The 20924-nt window shown below is 42.0% G+C and overlaps 3 non-coding genes across 3 annotated transcripts; all 3 read right to left on the reverse strand.

The window, feature by feature from the left end:
• Nucleotides 1-6948: 6948 nt before the first annotated feature.
• On the reverse strand, nucleotides 6949-7021 carry trnak-uuu (transfer RNA lysine (anticodon UUU)). Its single transcript has one exon. It is a non-coding gene; the product is annotated as a tRNA-Lys (tRNA).
• Nucleotides 7022-7264: 243 nt separating this feature from the next.
• Nucleotides 7265-7337, reverse strand: trnaf-gaa (transfer RNA phenylalanine (anticodon GAA)). The gene has a single exon. It is a non-coding gene; the product is annotated as a tRNA-Phe (tRNA).
• Nucleotides 7338-9902: 2565 nt separating this feature from the next.
• On the reverse strand, nucleotides 9903-9984 carry trnaf-aaa (transfer RNA phenylalanine (anticodon AAA)). The gene has a single exon. It is a non-coding gene; the product is annotated as a tRNA-Phe (tRNA).
• Between the last annotated feature and the right edge of the window lie 10940 nt (nucleotides 9985-20924).

A 20924-nucleotide genomic window follows, 5' to 3' on the forward strand; every position in this document is an offset into this window, starting at 1 on the left:
TAACATTAACGCTTCACATTTACCACGAAAAGCTTTGACAAGCAACGCGACCGTGACGTACTGTAATTGTGAATCAAATGGTGAAAACACGGTCGGCTAGTCGTGCTAAATAATGTGATTAAATGCAGACTAAGCTAATGGAGAACACCAGTGATAAGAGTTCATGGTTTAGAGTGCTGTTGTGTGCAGACATTGGATTACTAGCTCTGGAAATTGGCTATGCTGAGCAAAAGCAGATTTTTTACACAAAATGTTGCTGTTCTTCAGTCTGCCAGTGTCTTTTTTTCTACTGGCAAATGTTTTTAAATGGGAAAAGATAGCCCACCCAATTTTTTATTGGCCCTCTCAAAATATAATTTTTGCCTACACCACACTGGGCCTCCTTTACTTTAAAAATGATTAAAATAATGCATTATATACCGTAACAGCCCCAACACAGACAGACTGTTACAGTTACAATCCTTTCTTTGCTATTAATGTCTATATTAAAACTCCTTTTCCCCTTAAGTGCTCAAGATGTTGATAAAGGTGAAATACAAAGGGACAAGGAAATGTGTTAAACTGGATGAAATCAGCTTCTCCGATTTCATCGGTTTGGGTAAGTTAGGTTCATTTTGAATTGAGTAATTCATGGGGCTTTAATGACAATGTGTTAATGGAGTGTTGCTTGTCATGCTTCAGTTCATCAGAAATTTCTCATACCAGAAGAGACAATGCTGAAAACCACAGATGACCAGGGAATAGAGGTGGATGAGGACGTCTCTCTGGAGCTTGCGACTGTTAAAGATGTCTGCTTCGTCATCTGCACTGATGATGGTAAAGTGGTGTCCGTTTCTGTTTTATCATTATGAAGTGATGATATTCTTGAGAAAAATGTTCCCTTTGAAAGAAATGTGTCAGTGTTTAATTTTTTTAATCAAAATAATTGGATATTTAAAAAAAGCACAACCAAATGTCTGCTTTTCAGACCTCCAACCACCAGACCTTTTCAAGGACAACACTGACAGTGCAGACCTGGCCGAGTATATAACACTCAAACCATGTGGTAGGGAATGTTATCACGTACAGAATGAAATACTAAGTAACTATTCTCTGTTGATAGCAAGTAGTAATGTTGATTTTGGTGATCAGGTTTATGCCTTATACACTGATGGGTTTTTATCCTCAGATTTGGCACTTCTGCAGCCAGGTGAAGGATCCTCCTCCTCCAGTCTAACAGATACACTGTCCATCACAAGCTTAAGCAGCCCAAGAAGCGACACAAGTGATGCTGGATATCAACTTGCTCACCCTGATATGGACAGCACCCGTGCAAGAAGTGTAAGTGTTGTGATTTACATACTTGACAGTTTGCTAGTTGGTTAGCGTAACTTAGGATGCAGATTAAACTCAGGGGCTACAGATCTTGAAAGCCTCATCCTAAATGATATTTTTTTGTGACAGATTGATGTTTCCTGAAGGATGATCAGTACTTTTGGTCGCTAATTCTTATGATCTTTTTAAAAAGCTATTCCAATTAGGTGGTGGAGCAGATTCCGAGCTCAAAGCCAGCAGGGATGACCGTGATTAAGGAGTATGAAGACACGGGGAGTTTGAAAGATTCAACTCGCCCATTAATGGTGAACATCATTGTGGCTCACATGCGTGAAAAGGAAGGGTAAGAAGCTTGATGCTGGTACCTAAATGTTCTTTTTTTCAGTGAAAGAAAGAATCTTTTCACAAACAATATTTATGTATTTTAGGAGAGCAGTAGCCAAAATAACCAAGGAGTTTCATGCTCTTGGAATTGTGTCACTCTTCCCATCTTTGAAGGATCCATACTCAAAAAAGGGATATGTGAGTTTGCATTGTAAATACAGTGTGAAATCCTGATCTTTTTCAGAATTTTACCATTTGCTTTCCTTTGAAACTTTAAAATGTCTGAACTCTAACCAGATATTATTTCAGGAACATTTCTATGACATCCAGAGCAACACAGGTTTTCTTGAGTGGAGGGTGAAGACAGTTCAACGTCAGTCGAAAACTGCATCAACTTCCCACAACAAAGTGATGCGTAAAGGAGGTCCCACATCGTCAAGGACAGTTGGTCCCATTGATGACCAGCAATCAGGAGATGGCTGCACGGAAGCAATGTCTCATCTTCACCACACAACTGACTGTGACTTAGTCTTCCAGAAGATGAGAGAAACATTCCTCTATCGCCAACAGATGATCCATGATCCACAGCAGTCAGCAGACATTCTCCAAATGTTCCCTCGTTTCTTGGACACTAAAGGACTGGTAGGAAACAAATACGATTTGAATAATATTTCTTAAAATAAATTTGATTCAATTGATATGATTGTAATGGTTGTTCCCTCCGCTTTACATTAGATTTTGCAGGATTTCTTGCTGATGTTTGGATGAGAGATTTCATCCAGGTTCCTGGAAAAGTGGACCACCTGCTTTAAAGACAAGATCATCCGAGAGGCCAGGAGCCTGAGACAGACACCTCTTCTGAAAAAACACCTCAACTCTGCCCTAAATGAAGAGTCTGACACTGCTGATGATGAGCCAGGTCGTATGTTGTTAAGGGTTTGTTTGCGATATCATAAGTTAGCATACATTTTTAAGCAAATGGGAGTATATCTGATTATTACTGCCGCCTGTTTTTCTTTTAAAATGTAGAGAAAGATATTCTTAGGTAAAATATATGTTGATTTTTGTCTGCAGAGTGGGACAGTGACATGGCCTCCCTTCTTGTCTTGCTGCATCTGCTTACACCTCAACCAGCTGGACGTAAGCGGCCAAAAAAGATCAGTGTTGCAGAGGCTGCAGATCATTTAGTTCTATTTCAGAAGGTTTGTAAAAGCCACGTGATCTTTTCCAGTATTTTGTAACATTTTTTTCTAGTTAACTGCTTATGTGACAGTGCTTCTCATTGTGTTTCAGGCGTGCCGGAGCTTGGAGGGCCACCTTACCACAGAGCGAAACCCCCAGCCATATCTTTTGGCCAGAGGAACCTCACGAGCACAGGTTTTCAGCTTCTACATAGTCTTGGATGGAAAGCTTCTTCCATGTCAGTCAAGTACATCTTTGGGTGCATTTGATGAGCCGTTCAAGTCTCATTTTGTTTTCAGTCTGAAATATGATGATGCTCTCTCCAGCCTGTTCACATTTTTGCAGACTACACTGTACAACATTGACATTGACACAACAGAAGAAACTCCAAGAGTCAAAGAGTTAAGAGCAAAGTTGTTGAACAAGCAGTCGCTAAAATGCTGAGATGTTTCCTCTGTGCGTCATCCTTTGGTCCGGCTCTGCTCTTGTTCAGGCACCTCAAACTAATTCATGGAATGTATCCAGGGAAAAATTTAAGATGAAAATGTGGTCAAATAGGATGCTGCTTGCAGTTCTCAAGTTATTCTGGATTTAGAAGGCACCTCATTCAGATACATGCACCATTTGACAGTCCATGTCTGACAGATCAGACCCCTGTCAGCCATGACACTGAAGAGCACGATAATTTGAAGTGCTTCAATGATGAAACCCCCTCTGCTTCATCACAACACCAAAATATTGAAGAAGGCTCTTCAGTGCCACTAAGCAGCAAGGACATGTGTGCATCAAAATTATTGCCAAACTTTCAGGAAGTGGTGTACCAAATACTGTCGTACTTTCTACCATTGAGAACTTGGCGGAATTTATTGGAGACTTGCAAACTAATATACAGGAACAAGTGCTGAACTTAATACCAGCCACCAATCCCGCCAGATCGGCCACTGAAGAGTTGTTTAAACACACAGACAATCCTCTCAGCCATTTAAATTCAAATAGCAAGTTGGAAAAATATTTCACAGAAAAATGGGATATCATGCAAGCAGTTGAAAAGCGCCTAGGTGTAAGATTTGATACCAGACGAAACACCAAAACTGGAAACTAGGAGCAAGTTCCAATCATTGACAAATTGATCTGTATTCAATAGTTAAAACACTGCAGTTCATTTTCACAAATGAAAGTATTTGTGAATTGATGCAAAAATCTACTAGCTGTGACAAATATGAGGACTTGTGTGATGGAAGCTACTTCACAAATCATCCCCTGTTTTCAAGTGAAAAGTTTGCTCTCCAGTTGTACTTTGATGAATTGGAGTGCGCAAATCCGCCAGGTTCAAAAAAAGGTATCCATAAAGTTGTCTGTCTTTACTTCATTTTAAGGAATCTTCCACCCAGGGTGAATTCAGCCTTGATGAACATTCATCTGGTATCATTGTTCCATGCACAAGATGCTAAGAAATATGGTGTTGATGAAATATTGAAACCCTTAGTAAGAGACCTGAAAATATTAGAAACAGCTGGAGTTGCTGTTCCATTTTCTGAAGTCTGTGTTCGTGGCACTCTTGCACAAATGACTGGTGATAACGTGGGTATGCACAGCATTCTTGGATTCATGGAGTCATTTAGTGCAAATCATTTCTGTGGATTTGTCAAAAGTCAGTTTTCTCAGAAGATGACCCGTGTTTGACTTTAAGATCTGCAGTTTTGAATGACCAACATTTTACTGCTCTGGAAAATGATCCAACAATAACCTCCTTATTTGGCATTAAGCGGAACAGCATTCTGAACACTTTGCAGTATTTCAGAAAATTATGCCGTTGACATCATGCATGACATTTTGGAGGGGGTTGGTCAATATGAGGCCAGGTTACTTTCTGAATACCTGATGAAACATTTCATCACTAAAGAAAGCCTGTTGAAGAGGATCTATGCTTTCAAGTATGGCTATTTGGAAAAGAAAAACAAGCCAACCAATGTTAAGCTTGACTGTGTGGGACATGGACTCGGGTTAAACACATCCCAAACTCTGTGTTTGATCACAAACATACCCTTAATATTTGGTGACCTGGTACCAGAGGATGATTTGCACTGGCATTTGATGCTTTTGTTGCTGAACATTATTGACGTTGTGTTTTCATACTCGATCACTGAAGGGATGACTGTGTATCTAAAGCATCTTATTATCGAACATCACCAACTCTTCAAATAACTTTACTCATCAAAAACCTTGATCCCAAAACACCACTTCATGGTCCGCTTTCCTCGGTGCTTCCGAAAAATAGGACCACTTATTCATATCTGGACAATGAGATTCAAAGCTAAACATACATTTTTCAAGGACTGTGATAAGAACTTCAAGAATTTGACTGTCTCACTTGCAAGAGAACATCAGTTCACATTTTGTCCATAAACTTCATGATCAGAGTCGCCATCTCATCACATGACTTTGGGTTTGGGTTCTGTATTGGTGCTAAAATATCCTTCCATGCCCCTCACTAGTTTGCACACAGAAAAGCATATTTTACTGGTTTCAAATCTCTTAGCGTGTTCTCTCTCTTAAACCAGCTGTGGCAGCTTTCATTGTGTGATTGATTTTAAAATATAAATATGGAACAGAACCATTGGAATAAGATGTCAGGACATTTGAAGGAATTTAAATCTCCTGTTGAAATGTTGAAGTGTGCAGCTGAGGCTCTCTGGCAGTGGCACAAGGAGCCACAATGGCAGAACCTGGACCCTCCTGGAGGAGAACCACAGGTGAGGGCCTTCTTGGCTCCAGATTGATGGAAATCAAGTGTCTGAGGCTGTTAGCAGCCATGAAGTTGATCTGGATCACTCTTCACCATCCTCACAGGCCTTGATGGAACCAAAAAGGCGACTTCCTGGAAAAGATCTTCCAGGGGGTCCAGGTTAAAGCGGTGCCCCAGCTGGCACCACGCGCTGACCCAGGTCCTGCATGTGAGATACTGTCAGTTCTGTTCTGTCCTGCTCACAACCACAGGCTGGTGGTGAGGCCTGCAGCAACCAGGGCCCCAGTCACCAAGTGTATAAAGGCTGGTCATTGTGGCAGTGGGAGGAGTCAAAATGAAGACAGACCAATGTGAGCAGGACGTGACTGCAAAAGTAAGAAGAACTTGACCATGTTTCCTACAGTACCCAGGAGGCTTGGTAGTTGTTGAAGGAAGCTCCAAAAGCAAAGAGCAGACAGCAGGATATAAAAAGAAAAGATCCAGACACTAAAACTACAAGTAGAAACAAGATGAAATACTAAAAGCTTTGGAAAGATACTACAAGGTTGTATATACATTATTATATACACTACTATTCTCCATGACTCCTAAAGAGGGAAAGGAAGAATTAGAATGGGGATCAGATCAAACTGAGACTAAACTGAGACATTCGTCAGATCAAATTCAGATTAAAGCAAGATTCTCCAGATCAAAGTGAAAATTCCTGATGATGTCATCAGGGCTTTGACAGTAACGAGAATTCTGTCTTTGATCTCAAGACATGAAAGAAACACAATTGAGGAAAGTAGAACAGAGCACATTCAGCTTCATTAGAAACACTTGAACTGTTGAACAGTAGAATTTGTTTGAAACAGTTTACATCACTGAGTGACAGGATTGAAGAGGGAAGATTGTTCTACTTTAAATTTAATTCTAACTTCCAAGTCAAGTCAAGTCAATTTTATTTATAAAGTGCCAAATCACACCAGAAGTTATCTCATGACACTTTACAAGTTTATCTCATGAGATCGGTACCCTGGAAGGTATCATCTTGATGCTTGATGTTCCTGCCTGTTTAAAGGTTTTGTCACCACTGTTGCAGGATGTGCTTGCTGATGGAGAATTGTTGGGTGTAGATTCACTGAAGGAGTTTGGTACTGGACCTGCTCTACCTGTAAAGTGTCATGAGATAACTTTTGTTGTGATTTGGTGCAAAATAAATAAAATTAACTTGACCAGTGTTTTTTGTGGTCTTTTGTTAATTGCATGCCACATGAAATTATTATTGGTCAGTTTTCTAGTGACAGTCTCAAGACAAGAACACTTCTACTTCTGATGATGACAGTTTGTTCAACACTGAACTTCATCCAGTACCATGTTGTCAAACACTGGAACATCCACAGCACCTGAACAGGGACTTGAACCCTGGACCCTCAGATTAAAAGTCTGATGCTCTACCGTCTGAGCTACTCAGGCTCTTTCTACAGCATTTAGACAGGAAAAGAAACACCTGTGAAGGTCAAACTGCTGCTTTCTTGACTTGTTCAATCCTCCATGTTAAAGTCCACCATGCTTTTGATTGGCTCTGATTCTCTGTGGCAAAATCCAACAAGAGGCTCCAAAAATGTCTTGAATGTCATAAGAATGCACAGGACAAGATGTTTGTTTCCTTCATGTCTGCAGTTCCTCCACTGGAAAGTAAAGTCAATGCTGTTCCTCTGCTGAAACCTGGGATCGGACCAGGGACCTTTAGATCTTCAGTCTAACGCTCTCCCAACTGAGCTGTTTCAGCTCTGAGTGAGGGCCCTGCTTCTCTCATTTTATAATCTCTTCCACTCTCACTAGAACTTAGAGAGGATTTGAGCTTCTGAAGTCATGACACATTGAACAGTTCTACAGGACCATTTTTGATGAATGTCTGAATCACACAAGCCTTTTTTGTTTGTCTTCTTCCCAGTTGCCTCAACATTGTGAGAGCCAATAATTCCACATCTGTACCAGACACACCTCTGGTTGGTGGGTTTTCTGGATCTTTCTGTTCTAACAGTGTCTTTTGTCTTAATTATGCCACTTTCACATGAAAGAAACACAAAATGAAAAGTAGAACAAGCCAGAACCCAAAATATTGATTTGCAAGGTCAAACAAACAACAACCAGTCAAGCAAATCAAACCAACAGAAACCAACTACTGGTTCCAAAACCAGTAAAAAACAAAAACAGAGGAAAAGTCTTTGTGTGCAAGAACATGCATGTGTATGGATGTGTGTTTCGATGCGTGTGTCAAAAACTGACACTTTTTTTTTTTGACAACTTGAGCCAACAGTGGTGGTGTCTGTCAAAGAGGTGGAGCTCTGTCCTTCACCTGCAAGATTTCAGCAGGCAGCTCAGGTCTAGTTTTCTTCACTGTGCCACCATGATAAGTTTCCTCCTGAGAAGTTCTTGTCCAAGGTCATAGCTGGTAAAAGAATTGTCACAGTGATACTGGGACCCTGCAGTCCAGTCGTCATATCCAGGACCACACTGGACATGGCCGTCTTTGTTTGTTTTGTTGTTGTGCAATGTGAGAGAATGTGACAGACCATTTTATACCAAAGACAGGCTGTGTGTGTGTGTGTGTGTGTGTGTGTGTGTGTGTGTGTGTGTGTGTAACCATGTTAAATTCTTTTCAATAAATATATTTCAACCTGCTATTATTTGTATGCTGTGTGATTTATGAAACCCAAGACTAACTCAGGTGTACATACTGCAACCTAAAGTATGGTAATGAGGAGAATGATGAAAAATCCACAAGGTGATCAGAAAATAATAAATGTATTCAGGAAAAAAAATCATCTCTGAACATGTGTGACTGAAATATGTCAGTGGGACTGGCAGAATCTGGCTTTACCACAAAGTGTCTCATCAAGAGGTCTGTCACATGCGTCTGCTGTGGAGGGTCAATCTGTCCGTCCACATTCAGATCAATGATACAACATCTCTGCTATGATCAAACTACTCAGGATGAAACAGACCAATGTTGACATCAAGTAGCAACTCAGCAGCTGATCAACTGAGTCCTAAGCACCAGTAGAGCCTGTTCATCATCCCTGGGTGGGCTCGAACCACCAGCCTCTCTGTTCACAGCCAAGCGCGCTGACCGATTGAGCCACAAAGACTCTGAGTCTCCTGCTTTTCATGAAGAGTTTTCAGGCTAAATTTCAGAGTGTGAGGTCCACACGGCACATTTGAGGGAACATGAAGGACAGATGAGAGTCTGACTGTCATGGTGAAAGCCTTCAGCACTAGAACTGAAACAGCCCCCACCATCTTAACCCCCCCAGACCAAACATCATCGTCCAGCCTCCAACCAGAGGTCCATCAGTTATCATGGGAGCCACGTGTGGAGTCTGGATTCTTTTCTAGAATGTGACGGCAATGACAGTCCTGCCAAGTGACATCACTGACATGAATGGATGACTTCAGTGCATCCAATTACCAAGTGCACTGCAGCAGTCCTTGTTGCTGTCTGCTGTTGTGTCACAGCAAAGTAAGGAAACAGCCTGACGGTCCTCAAGAGGAAATTCAACAACCTCCAAAGATGGAGGTGAATCTAGACCTGCTCATGTTTGCTGTCCTTGATGAACTTGGGCGGTACTCTGGTGCTGGGATGAGGTCATGGAGACGATCCAGGAGCAGTCCTGATGTTAAATGGACAAAATGTGTCAACATGAAATAAAATTGAAAACCTATTTGAAGCCTTATTTTGTGTTTGATGGACATTTTTTAAATCTCTAATGACTTGTTTTAACTGAACCTACTGGATCCTGTGGTGCCTGATGAGGAGACAACTTGGGTACAAAGTTGAAGAGGAGGGTTTTTGGAAGGGAGGTGATTTTTTTTTCCAGTGTTGTAAATCAAAATAACTACAACGACATGATAGAATTTTCTCAAAATGTCCTGACTAAGATGGATTCCAAACCGAATCAGCTGTCACAAGGGAAAGTCTGCATGTAAACACACACACACACACACACACACACACACACACACACACACACACACACACACACACACACACCAACTTACATTCCCAGGGACTAAACCAAACCAATTCCTACTTAACCCTAAGCTCCACCTCAGTTCCAGATGAAACTGGTTGAACATGGAACCGTCCCACTTGGAACATTTCCATCACCTTCACCACCACTGGAGTATCAACAAAGATTTTGGTCAACACCAGAATGGTTGAGACAAGACAACATGCTACCAATCCTCTCTCTCTCCCTCATCATCAGCTGCTACAGCCCTTGAAAGAAAACCTTTGACACATGGACCTACAGTAGGAGCAGATGTTGTCTCCTCTGGAGCAGCAGTTTAACGTTGTTGGCAGGACTCAAACCTGCATGGGGAGACCCCAATGGATTTTTAGTCCATCGCCTTAACCACTCAGCCACAACAACTACACTCCCATGAGCATGAGTAGAGGATTGATATTCAACAATTAATCTTCATCAAAGCACAGTAGATTTTTTTAATCTTCTCACAAACACAAACTATTTGTGTGTGTGTGTGTTGTTTACCAGCAAGATGAAAACTGTTGTGGTATTTGACAATTCTATTGTTTCTGAATGAAAATCATGTGAAGGAGAATCATTGAGACATCCTAAAAATGGCTGAGGTCTGCTGAGCTGTAGCAGGTCTGAGCTGCTTTTGATGCCCAGATGATGAGGAGGCAGTGAATGTTGGGTTTGGTGGAGCTGAAAAAATGCTGCAGGTGTTGAGAGGTCTGCTGGTGTCCAGGACTTCCTCTCCAGGTCTGAGGGCTTCTCCCTGCAGTTCCCACAAACACCACAACAGTCCTGGAACCCCTGCAGATGGTGGAGGACCATGATGACCCCGATGCACCATCAGGCCATCAAAAACCAGTCCTGATGTTCAAAAAGGTCCCTCCACTCATTCAGGGTTAACTCTAGAAGAAGCTTCTGGAACAGATGAGAAAACACACTCAACTAGAAATCATGATTTAAACGCAATGTTGATTTTTACATTTTCCTTCAATGTTTTAAAAACCATCAAAGTGGACAGAAGCCCAGATGGTCCAAACCTGTTTCCTGTCTCCTGCTATTGTGGAGAGCCTCTGTTCTGTCCTGCTGCTGTCCAGTTGTCTCTACTGAGCTCCTCTGCTGGTTCCACCTTGAAGAGTGTCTGAGCTAAAATTGAACCTTGGGGAACTTCAACCTTTGATCTAAGAGTTTTGTGTTTGATTTTAGAATTCTTTCTTTGATCTCAAAGACATGGAAGCTCAATCTGGTGTTGAGGAGGCCGTGATCCCATAGTGGTTAGTACTCTGTGTTGTGGCTGCAGCAACCCCGGTTTGGCTCCAGGTCACGGCAGCATGAGACAAATTTCTTGCGTGTACTGATGGAAACAAACCAAGCCTAAATTTCCCACAATGCAATAGGGCGGTGTTTGGTCAGTATTGAGCAGGCGTCAGTCTGACAATGATGTCATATTATTTTGTTATCACTTGACCAGACCCAAAATTAGGCTCCAGGTATCAGTTTCTTCTCAATGCTAATGTCTGCTAGCTTAGTCTGCTACTTTGATGGCTCTGACTACAAAAAGGTCCAGACCCCTGGATATGGTGGTTCCTCCCAAAACGTAGATTCTGTCAGCTCATGTTTTGAAATCAACTCACCATGAACACAAGTAGATTTCAATGGACTGCAAATGTGTCTCATTTAATGGTAAACATGTCAAATATAAATTCCATCACCTGAGGAGGTCTGCTGCTGGAATTAAGCTCCAGATATTCACAAGATATTTTATATCTTAAAATAAAGCATTTTTATATTTGATTTATTATTCATTAGCCTGCTTCATGTGGTGTGATTTTATGTGTCGTATATTGAATCGAACTTTGTAAACAATCGTCCCTGAGGATGTTGAATGATGTCAAAAAAGGGTTCTCTGAGCTCTCCTTTCCTCTAAATAGAGGAGTCTCTGCTGAGGTCGTTCCCTCTCAGAGTCCTGACGTCTATTCGGATGCACCGAGAGACTCAGGCAAACAGAAGACAAGGGCAAGTGAAGTAACCTGAAAATGAGAGGGGAGGTTCGACATCAAACTAAAACAGGAAGAACAGGACACAAATGGGATATCAAAATAAGAGAGACCATGAGACATGACCCCCCAGTTCCTGCTGCTTCCAACTCTTTGTATCGAGCCCCTCGTACAGTGGTTGAGAGAGACCACAAATATTAAAAGGTGTCTACATAAATGGAGAAGAACACAAGGTGGCGCTGGACGCTGATGATGTTTTAACATATTGAAGTGAGCCCCCTAACACAGGACCTGCATTAATAAAACTCTGAAATACTGGGAAGCTCTGCTGGATATAAATTCTCCATTCTAAAACACAGGTTCTGACCTTTAATCACTCACCTCCAGAACACATGGAGGAAACCCTCCACCTGGATTGGGGCCAGAACTCCTTGAAGATGATAGAAGAAGATGGAACTCCATTTCCTTTCTGAGTCTGAGTCACAGGATCGATAGAGTAAAAATAAATGTCCTACCACAAGATCTCTTTCTATTTCCAGGACCAACTGGAGAAATTGCCTTCAAAACCGTTTCTGAATTGAACAAAATGCTTTCCAGATTTATCTTGCAAGGGAAGAAACCCAGGCTCAAATTTACACCACTACATGAATGATTCCCAGTTCCTGCTGTACTGGCCCATCAAAATCTGGAAAAAAATTTTCCGTAAAGTCCAAATCTCAATGACTAATTTGGAATGTTAACAGGAGAATATCACTACAAGTCATTTAATGATGTGCTTTTAATCCTGGGTTCAAGCCTCATGAAATGAACCCTAGATTTAAATCCTGGATTCAAAGAGAGTAACAACTTTCTACTCACTTGTGGAAAATGGAAATGTAAAAGATTTGAAAGCCTGAGAAGAGAATATCACTGAGAAAGTCTGACTTTTGAGAATCCTCTTAGGTGAGCAATTATTTTTGAACACGACATCAGAAATGAAACAGACTTTAATGATCCAATGCTGAAAATATTTTTGGCTGCCCATCAAGAAACAAGAAAAACCTCATATCGTATGTTGTTTTCCGTTTGACCTGATTCTTGGTTGTCAACTAACTGGCTCATTGGCTTTCTTGATGGAACAACAAAAGCAAAAGTTGAAGACTTGGAATATCCAGGCCTCTGGCGTGATTCTCAGCTGTCATTTAAATTTCACATGAACTCAGTGTCCAAGCAAATATCTGGTTGGCTAAAATGACTTTTGTCCTTCTGTTGACTTTTTCCATGAGAAGTCTGGAAAAGTATTATAACACAGTTCATGTTCCCAATACTGGACGACACTGGTGGTTTCTATGGGAACACTGGTGACGGCCCCAGGCCTGGAGTCCTATGCAGCGTTGTGTGTGCAGGGTCCTGTTGGTGGGTGTGTTTGTGTCTTTGCAGGTGTGGAGCAGCCTGGTCATCAGGCTGACTGGGAGCACCGGGCCAGTGTTCCCAGTTAGGCCTGTTTAACCCCGCCTTCCCAGACATTTGTCTCCCTTCTGCGCTCAGCCGGCGTGCTGTTGTTGTCCTTTTGTTTTTCCTTGTTTTCCACCAACAACATGCAGCACACATTGACATCACATCACACACTCACCTCCACTGCTGACACTGACTTCCACACCTCACATGGTTGATTATTTACTTTCATAAATGGTGATTTGCTGCTACCAGGTTTTGCTGCACCTCTGAGCCGGTCCTAACACATTCAGACATCAATCTTTGTCCTCTCAATGTCTGATATAATAGTCTTTGTAGATTTGTGCTCAGGTGCTTGGATTGAACCCATCATTATTTAATGTAGGAGTCCCAAAGGCAACTCCATTGGTCAGTATTGATTTTCAAATGTGTCTACTTGAATTTCCCTTCATACTTGAAGCAACTTTCAATTCCTTTCAGCTCACAATGCAACCTAGAGTGTAGAGATCATTTGTTTCTATATCTTCCTAGAATCAGCAAAGAAACTGGTCATTGCACATTCATATTTTCCTAAAGTCAATTTTATCATTTGGAAACCATCTTGAGGATATTTGGAGAAAGTTCAATCATTCAGCTGCAGTTACAGTGACTTACAACACTGCAAAAAAAAAAAAAATCACCCCTCCACAAACACTCTTGTCCAACTTTTGTGCCCAAATTTTCTCCTCATGAGGCACCAAATCAAGTCAAGTCATTTTTATTTGTATGGAACCAAATCACAACAAAAGTTCTCTCATGACTCTTCACTAGTAGAGCAGGTCCAGCACCAAACTCCTTCAATGAATCTACACCCAACAATTCTCCATCAGCAAGCACATCCTGCAACAGCGGTGATGAAAACCTTCCTTTTAACAAACAGTAATGTCGAGCAGATCCAGGATCAGTGGGGACGGCCTTCTGCTTTGACCGGTTGTATTCAAAGCTCCATCAGATTGGAACAACCTTTCCTACCTTTCACTTCGGTCTCTCACTTCCTTTCTCATCTTCAAATCATCAAGCATTTTCAAACATCTGAATCAACGCCCCCCTTGTTCTTCAAAAACCCAAACAGCGACCATCAGTCTCCCTCCAATCCTGTACTTCGGTTCAATGTTGCTGTTCCATTTTGCAGCAGTAGGTGTCGCTGTGATACCAGGTTCAGTTCAAGAGTCCCAACTCCAGCTCATGTTGGTGACCTCAGTGGCAGGGTAAAATGGCGCTTCAGTGGATCATGTGGATCAACTCATGTCTGTCCTCACTGCTCCACAGGTCTGTCAAATGTTCTGTAAAATAGTTTAAGCCACAGCAGAGATGCTAGATTAGGAGTTGATGGGAGTTGTTGCAGATACCAGTGTCCAAAGTCCAGCTTGAACCCAGTTTGTGCCACTTATTTGTCAAGCTAGCAGAGATTCTTTTCACTGCCAAGCTAAAGTGACTTCTGTCAACAAAGGTAAACATACAAAAGGATATTTCTACTGTCAGTTCAAGATTTTTATCAAACTCCTTTTTCATAGCTTCAACCTTCCTCTTGTGTTAGCTTTCTGTTCCCATCTCTTATGTTAACAGGTCGGTTTTGACCCACGTCTTCAATCAGCTGTAAAATAAACTAAAAACAATTTTCTATGATCCAAGTTGTTTCCCATCTCTTGGTTTCCTTGTTAGGCTTCCTTATCCATGGAAATATTGATTTGAATATTTTGTTGTGGGCCTCTGGACCTTTTTTTCATCAGTAAACCCTCGATTTCAATTAAAAAAATGGTAAAATGAACCTCAAGAAAATCATAGAAATAAACAAAAGGTTGTTGTGTTTTCTGACCATTACTGAGGGGTGTTAGAACACATCTCTGACATGGATTGGTTTTATTTATTATTCATTTTAATACTATTTATTTATTTATTTATTTTTTACCTGTCCTGTTCAGTAGCTGAGGCAAGCAGCATCAGTGTTCCTGGTGCATTGTTGTACTGAAGCAGTTTTACTCTGCATAGGAGGAATCTGATAAACTCCTCCTATCGCCATTTATGTTTAATTTTATTAGGAATGGTATTGGTTCATTGATGAAGCTACTGGACTGAGGCTCAGGAGTGGACAGGAAGAGAGAACAGGGACAGGACAGTGAAGACAAGGAGGAGGGGGGAGACAAAAAAAACAACAGCAATAGCAGAAAACAACAACAACAACAACAAAAACACAAAAACAAACAAAGATAAAAACAAACAAAAAAGCAAATAAACAAACAAAGAAAAAGTAACAACAACAAAAGAAAAAGGAAAAAAAAAACAATGGTTGCAGAATTTCTGGTGCAGGCTTACCATTTGGTTTAATATAATTTTAAGATAAATGTCTGAGTGTGTGTTTATGGGTCACTTTTGCGCTCCATGCGTGTATGTGTGTATACGCGTGTGTATACGCGTGTGTATGTGTCTGTGTGTGTGCTACGGTTTGTCTTGGATGCTGTGCGTAGCTGGCTGTAGCTGATGTGGGGGGCCAGGTCATCGCACCCCCAGTCCAGGATGGCAGGTAGGTCAGGACCAGGTCACCAGAGCACCCAGAAATCCCCAGGACACGGGGAGCCCCAGGCCACCCCCCCCCCCCCCCCTCTCCCCCACAGAGAGACGGGGCAGAGATGACCCCGGTCCTGCCGGGCACTCCCCCCCCCACAGCATGAGCAGAGCCCAGGGGCACAGGGCCCCTCCGGCCCAAGACCCGACCAGAGCCCCCCAAGGGGTCCGCCAGCGGCGAGGCCGACACTCACCCACACCCCACACCCAGGCGGGGCAGCCACAGCCCACCACAACGACCAGGCCCACCGCCCCCGAACAGAGTTACCCCCCCCCCCCCAACCCTCGATCCCCATCCCCTCTACTCATCCCCTGTTCTCCCCCTCCCCCCAGAGCAGGAGGGCTTAAGGCTATAGGGCACCACTAGCCAGCCAGCCGGGACCCCCCACTCCCCGGAGAGGCCCAGCCCACCCGCCGGGGTGAGTCGAAGGCACGCACGCCCAGGACCGCCACCCCCGGACAAAACAATCATACTCTCATCTTCCTCATTTTAATATTATTAACTTTTGTAACATCCATGGTGTTATGGGTCAGTTTCGACCCTCATATATTTACTTCAACAAAAAGGAAAAAAAGTCTCTTTTTCAGCAACAGAACTTTAATACAAACACAAAATGATAAGCAGAACAAGCCAGAACCCAAAATATGGATTTGCAAGGTCAAACAAACAACAACCAGTCAAGCAAATTAAACCAACAGAAACCAACTACTGGTTCACAACAAGGAAAAAACAAAAACAGAGGAAAAGTCTCTGTGTGCAAGAACATGCATGTGTATGTGTGTGTGTTTAGATGCGTGTGTGTCAAAAACTGACACTTTTTTTTGACAACATGAGCCAACAGTGGTGGTGTCTGTCAAAGAGGTGGAGCTCTGTCCTTCACCTGCAAGATTTCAGCAGGCAGCTCAGGTCCAGTTTTCTTCACTGTGCCACCATGATAAGTTTCCTCCTGAGAAGTTCTGCAATGTGAGAGAACGTGACAGACCATTTTATACCAAAGACAGGCTGTGTGTGTGTGTGTGTGTGTGTGTAACCATGTTAAATTCTTTTAAATAAATATGTTTCAACCTGCTATTATTTGTATGCTGTATGATTTCTGAAACCCAAGACTAACTAAGGTGTACATACTGCAACCTAAAGTATGGTAATGAGGAGAATGATGAAAAATCCACAAGGTGATCAGAAAATAATAAATGTATTCAGGAAAACAAAATCATCTCTGAACATGTGTGATTGAAATATGTCAGTGGGACTGGCAGAATCTGGCTTTACCACAAAGTGTCTCATCAAGAGATCTGTCACATGCGTCTGCTGTGGAGGGTCAATCTGTCCGTCCACATTCAGATCATTGATGCAACGACTCTGCTATGATCAAACTACTCAGGATGAAACAGACCAATGTGGACATCAAGTAGCAACTCAGCAGCTGATCAACAGAGTCCTAAGAACCAGTAGAGCCTGTTCATCGTCCCTGGGTGGGCTCGAACCACCAGCCTCTCGGTTAACAGCCGAGCGCACTGACCGATTGAGACAGCCCCCACAATCTTAACCCCCCCAGACCAAACATCATCTTCCAGCCTCCAACCAGAGGTCCATCAGTTATCATGGGAGCCACATGTGGAGTCTGGATTCTTTTCTAGAATGAGACGACAATGACAGTCCTGCCAAGTGACATCACTGACATGAATGGATGACTTCAGTCACATGACTGAAGTGCTGTGGTTCTTCTGATGAAGGGCGGCATGATGTTTGCTGTCTCAGGCTCCACCAAATGTCCTCTTCAGGACGCCACAATGTGTCCTCTTCAGTGCTCCATCTTCCCTGCATCGCAGACACAAGGGTTTCTCCTGGTGCCGACCCTATCATCCTTCTACCGAATGGTACGGCGATGGATCCTAAGAGGACGCTGGGATCCTTCTTCTCATCAGTGCCACAGTTTTTCATGGAGGGAACAACAGGAGCTTTTTAGTCATGTTTTGCTTGGTGTTTCCTGCACAGAGCATCAGGATCTGTGACGCCATCTTGTGATAGTGGGTCATCATCTTGTTGTGTGATAGTGGATTCATTTATCTGCTATTTCAACACATTCAAGTTCATTATCCCTACATGTCAAAATACATTTGGTGTGGAGTTTTACTTTCTGGCCTCAATCATAATGTGTGCATTTATTCTTCATGAACATTTCTCAGCTTTGTAAGTTTATGATATTTTGTCTTCCTCTGTTTTCTATTCCATTGTTGTTGATGATTCTATTGCAGGTTTGAGTTCCCTGTCGACTGAAGCAGAAACAGGAACAAAAAGCTGGAGGTGGTCAGAGCTCCAAGTTGGGACGCTGATATTAAAGTAGGAGATGAACACATCCAGGTTAGCCATCACTCTCAGAACCTGCTACTTTACCTCTTCAGAATGTAGCAGCATAGCATAGCTTCATCTCACCAGTTAGTGGCCCACTTTGATGTCTGGGATATGAGGTTAAAGATTCTTTACAGCTCTGAATGAAGGGTTTATAAAGTGTTAACAATGCCATAAATAACACAAGCATTCAGTAATCCTTGATAAAGGGAGACTCACCATCAAGTTGGACAAGTTGAAGAACAAAAGGACTTCTCCACGATCACATTTATCCTCACTGGTCCATACTTGGGGACCTCTGTACTCAATGGAGAGTTGAGGAAATGGGCTTGTTGTGGCCCTGCGGTCCCCAGACCTCCTGTACAGTCACCAAGCGCTGGCAGACACAATCGTAATGGAACCAATTATTTTAAAATGACAGTAACAAGTAAGAAATAAGGCATTACAGCTTTGAAGGAACTTGTCCAGCACTGGTTTGTGAGTGGGTGTTGTCCTGTATTGGCAGGAAAAACTCCTTGAAATGTTTTTTTCTTCAAAAGAAATGCGTCCTTCTCATGTTGAGCTGTGGACATCAGCTGACTGCTTTTCTTGCCACTGCCTTGCTGGCAGGAAAAGCCTGAGCAGAAATGAAGAGTGAGTTCAAGGCAGTAGATTTCACTCCATAGTTTAGGCCTTCATCCAGCAAGGAACCATAAATGATGATGTCAGCACTCCTCCAGCACTGCGATGCAGCTTAGAGAGGTCGGAGAATCACATGACTTCTCTCACTGATTATTGATGTTTATCTGTGTCTATATATAATTTATGTCATGTATATATTTGTATATTAATGTTATTCATGTTACATAAAACATGTTAAACACGGAACGGCGTGGACAACAAATGAGCTGGTTCAGAGACACGAGGCAAAAAAAGCTGGATGAACTCTTCTTCATTCCAAAAATGACTTCACCCTTGAACACTGACGTCAGGTCATTTTATAGGGTCCTCCATTTTTTCATTTATGTGACGTTGCATATTGGGAAATAATTATAAAAAAAATATATATTTTGATGAAAACTATATTTGATCAGGAAAACTACATCGGGTCAAATAAATCCATCGTTAGTGACGGTGTTACTAATTTTAACTTTAGTGCTCTGGTGCTGATTGCCTCATTAAGATCTTCATGAAGAAATAAACTGAGATTTGTAAAAAATTTTTTTTTTTTTTTTACAGAGTTGGCAGTTTGAGCATTGAATCTTTCTTTGTGTTGAGAACAAACCCTCAAAGCCTTCATGTTTCAGTTTGCTTCACAGCTAACAGACAAACACCTCTTAGCCTGGTTCTGGTAGTCCAGGTTTAAACACCAACACAAGGATTTTATGCTGATTTCTTCACATGAAGCTGAAATCTAGACTTCGAGTGTTCATGTGAGGTTACAGCTTCACGCCTATTTAGTTTTCAACAAATATTAAGTCACTTTTATGCATTGAGCTTACTAACGAACTTTAGTCTCAGTAGCTGAATCTGTTAGGGGGAAGGCAGTGTGGACCGGCAGGAGCCTCCTACAAAATGCAATGGAGAGAAGAAGAAATCCTGAGGAGTCGCTATGAGATTGAAGTGTTAAAGACGTGGCTCCTTTGGTGGTGATAGGATTTGAGCTATTGACTCTATTTTTAGTTTATTTCAATGTTATTGCAAACATCAGCTGCTCACTTATCAGCTAGCAAGTAAACAACAGTATTGTTCAGTGTGCTAGCTGAAGTAGACTGAGCAGTCAGTTGAGTCTTTATTTCCATGTGTGCTCATGGTAGCAGGGGTTTAGATTTCTAAATGTAACCCTTTTACCACCGGCTCCAATATTAAAACCCACCTTAGGCTTACAGGGAACACTTTAACTCATTTCAAATATCTTGTATGGTAAAAGTCCCATCTGGAATAATTAATATCAATCTATGGCAATGTATGATTCTCACTCTTAAATATTCAAATGGAGGCTATGGGGAGTACACTTGACCTTTAAACTCTGCTGTAAAGCTTCAGTAACAACACACAAATTCAATGAACCAACACAAGATTTCAGTTTAGAAAATGTATTAAAAGCTTGCAGAAAAACACATTCAAACCTTGAATAAACAAGACTATAGAAAATAAAAAGAACCCCGGGGTATATTGTTTGTCTTTTTTTCAACTGTCTAATTTTATTTCGAGTGCACTCATGTTTACTTTCGTTGGCCCGCTTTAGTTGGAGCTCATGATGGAAACCTTTACCAGATCCCCCCGTGTGTCGGTGAAGTCAACAATACCGGACCGCAGCCGATGAATCCCTCGCTCGTTATGGCAGCAACCGTCCCGCTCGCAGCAGCCCGCAGCAACAGACCTCCGTGACTCGGCAGCAGCGGCACATCCTCCGTTAACGACTCTCTCCCGAGGAGACTATCCGAAGCTCCTGTCCCGTCCGTGCAGCGTCGTCTCCATTCAGCGTGGACAGCGTTAGCCTAGCTCCCGCTAGCTTCTGTAACTGGACTTGCCTGGTGCTCAAAACACAATCGGTGGCGGAGAATCCGACTCACGCACTCCGATCACGTCGGTCAATTACAGTTCACAGTCCGTTACCGATAAAAACTCCTCTCCGACGACACACAGTCTCGAAACTCCGATAACGTTACGCCATTCACACGATGCTCCTTCCTCGCGCTCGTTTCTCCCGGAAGTGTAAACACTAAAGGTCATGAACTCACGCACAACCTAACGTAATAGAATTACTTTAACATTTTTGAAAGACATTCACACCCCGTGAAATGTTTTTTTTGAAAGTTACTAATTTTAAACAAATTTTATTTACATTTTAATATCTTCATAATACTTATTTATGTAAATTTTAGCTTAACCATGAACTGGCATTTTATTCTTAACTTATTCCTATGAAAATCATGAAATAAATACCACTGATTTATCGGAGTATTACATAA

This window comes from Aulostomus chinensis, chromosome 4 (genome assembly GCF_037954235.1).
Source record: "Aulostomus chinensis isolate RoL2024-O1b breed Wild chromosome 4, RoL_Achi_v1.0, whole genome shotgun sequence".
NCBI lineage: Eukaryota > Metazoa > Chordata > Actinopteri > Syngnathiformes > Aulostomidae > Aulostomus > Aulostomus chinensis.